This window comes from Oryctolagus cuniculus, chromosome 7, assembly GCF_051225735.1.
Source record: "Oryctolagus cuniculus isolate XC-2025 breed Fujian yellow rabbit chromosome 7, ASM5122573v1, whole genome shotgun sequence".
Taxonomy (NCBI): Eukaryota; Metazoa; Chordata; class Mammalia; order Lagomorpha; family Leporidae; genus Oryctolagus; species Oryctolagus cuniculus.
This window is the reverse complement of record NC_142873.1, coordinates 49,165,847-49,168,463: the sequence shown is the minus strand read 5'-3', so window position 1 is coordinate 49,168,463 and position 2,617 is coordinate 49,165,847. Positions and strand designations below refer to the sequence as shown.

At 47.9% G+C, this 2,617-nt stretch overlaps 1 non-coding gene across 1 annotated transcript; it reads right to left on the bottom strand.

Moving 5' to 3' along the window:
• Positions 1-1,821: 1,821 nt before the first annotated feature.
• On the bottom strand, positions 1,822-1,894 carry TRNAV-AAC (transfer RNA valine (anticodon AAC)). Its single transcript has one exon. It is a non-coding gene; the product is annotated as a tRNA-Val (tRNA).
• Positions 1,895-2,617: the final 723 nt, after the last annotated feature.

Below are 2,617 nucleotides of genomic sequence, written 5' to 3'. Positions count from 1 at the left end.
TGCGACTGGTGCGGGTGAGTGACCGCGCCAAAAGCAGACGCTGGAAAAGGAGCCAAAGAAAGCAGAGGCGTCGCTGAGACAAGGAGACCTCCCAGGAGGCCTGTGGGGAAGCACCGGCCCGATCCCAGGGATGGGAATCGTGACTGTGTGGAAAAAGCGGGAGGAAGAAGCGGAGACGCGCATGGGAGAGAAACGCTCGAGGATCTCTACACGTCCAAGAAGGAGGCAGCGAAGAGAGTATTTCGCTTTATTTTTGAAGTCGCAAAATGATAGGCGGCACAATGGTTGCCAGCAAGCTTCTCCAGCCTGGAGGTCTGCAATTCGAACCAGTGCACCACGACACTTTCCAGCCCGCAGCTGGCGAAGGGACCGGTGTAGCTCGGCTTGGACTCCTGCAGCCACCGGAGCGGAGGGAGGTCCCTGGCTCAAAGCGATCCGAAGAGGAGTAAACCTCACCGTGCACAAACCCGGAGCCGGCCACGTCAAAGAAGGAAATTTGGACGTGCTCTTTGTCACAACTGGACGAGAAATACCCCCAACGGTGAACTGCTGCCTCACAGGGACCTGGGAAGGGATCTTCCACCAATGAAATAATGTGGTTTAGCCGTTCTCCCAGGAGAGCTATTTCAAATACCAGTGGGACTTTTCTTTCTTTCTCTTTCTCTCTCTCTCTCTCTTTCTTTCTTTCTTTCTTTTTTTTATTAACACCAAACCAGATTGAGCATTGAATGAGTTCACAATAAAAAGCATAATAAAAAGCCATGGTCCAGACTGGCTTGTCTCTACTCTCTGTACCCTAGTTTTTATGGGAACAATAAATTATTGCACTACAGTACACATGGCAAATTATTGCACTACGGTACAGCACTTTTTAAAAAGAAGTAATTAGTGCGGTATGTTTAATTTTGATAAATGCAGTCATAATCTAGTTCAAGTTACAGAAGATTACTATGATTCAAGAAAGGTGTGTGGAGCCCCTTTCCAAGCCATTCCTTCCCTCTCTCTCTCTTAGTTAATCACTAATCTGATTATTATCACCAGAACTCACAATTGCCTATTTTTGAATTCATGTCAACGACTGTACAAGGGCACTTCAAGAAGATTGTGGAAAATGGCTGTCAAAGGTAAGTTTCCTTGGCTGTAATTTTTTTTTGAAATCCATTCAGATGAGCAGTCTTCACAAAGTTCACCCAAAAATATCATATCATGAAAAAAATGCTTGGATTTCAAAAATGTTTCACCAAAATGAATGTTTTAATTCCATTTTCTATGAAATTTTTGAAGCACCCTTGTGTACATTTTTGTATGTGGCTTCTCCCCACTCTCAGGTAATGATGCCCATTATGTTTATGAGATATATCCAAGTTATGTGTATCATTTCTAAATTTTGGTCCCAAAGTTTCCTGAGCTTTTGATGGAATAACAAGTAGGAAAGTCACTGAACCCCATATGGAATGCTGGTCTTCCATGGCTGAAATAAATATCTTCCTAGGGATTTGTTTCTTAAACTCCAAATATTGCTCTGAATTAATTCAAAACTCACTTTTTAGTTAAGTTTTCTGCCAGTACCATGTATTCAAAGCAATCTAGATCAGTTTTCTATTCAGTGTAGACATGCATAGCATGTCTGTACTATAATTTATCTAGCTAGCCCATAAATGTAGCCATCTAACCCCCCCCCCCAAGCTTGCAAAATGAGTGAGCAATAGTAAAATGGTTGTATCCATGCAGGTATCATTATGGAATCGGAGCAATTATTTCTCTGGGGGCAAGCATTTAAGTGTGAGTCCTACGGTTTTCTTTTCGGAAAAAGAACACGTTTGTTTCCGCCCGGTTTCGAACCGGGGACTTTTCGCGTGTTAGGCGAACGTGATTACCACTACACTACAGAAACCACCATCGGGTCGCACGACAAAATGTACCCTAGAAAATGATTTCTATGTCATATCTCAGTATAGCAAACTGAACTACATTTCTAGATTAGAATAAAATGAGCTCCAAGAAAATACCAACAACCCCCAAGATAAGGAGCCAGCGACGTCCAAAGAGACCCGCGACTCCACCTTAGGCGCCTGGAGCCTGAGCTGGCGGTGGAATCGGGCGTCTCCCGCCGCGTTTCCGGGGGCAGAACCGCCCGCCGGGGGCGTTCTTCGCTGACTGTCCAGTCCCAGAAGCTGAATGAAGGAGCCGCGAGTCAGGTGCCGCCGAGCCATGGGCGCGTCCCTCACGGCCCTCGTGGTCTTCTTCTTGGCTCCGGCCGGGCCGTCGGTGCTCCTGGCTCTACGCAGATGGCAGCGCTGGGGTCCAGCGGTAGCTGCGGGGTCCCCTCTTCCCGCCCTCCAGACCCGGCGGGGCCTCACCTGCGCGCTGTCCCTCGCGGGCCTTTCGCCCCGACTTCTGCAGGTCTTCCACCCGACAAAGGCGCCAAAGCCATGGGCCGCGGTTTCAATCTGACCCTTGCGTCAAAAGCTCAGGGAAACTCTCCTGAAGGGCAGAAGTAGTCTGGACCCTGGCTTGGCTAGGTCACACAGCTCTGTGGTATGCACATCAGCACAGGCTCTCTCTTGACTTGCTGGATGCCCATTCTGTCCCCCCCCCCTTTTTGCCTCTCAGATTT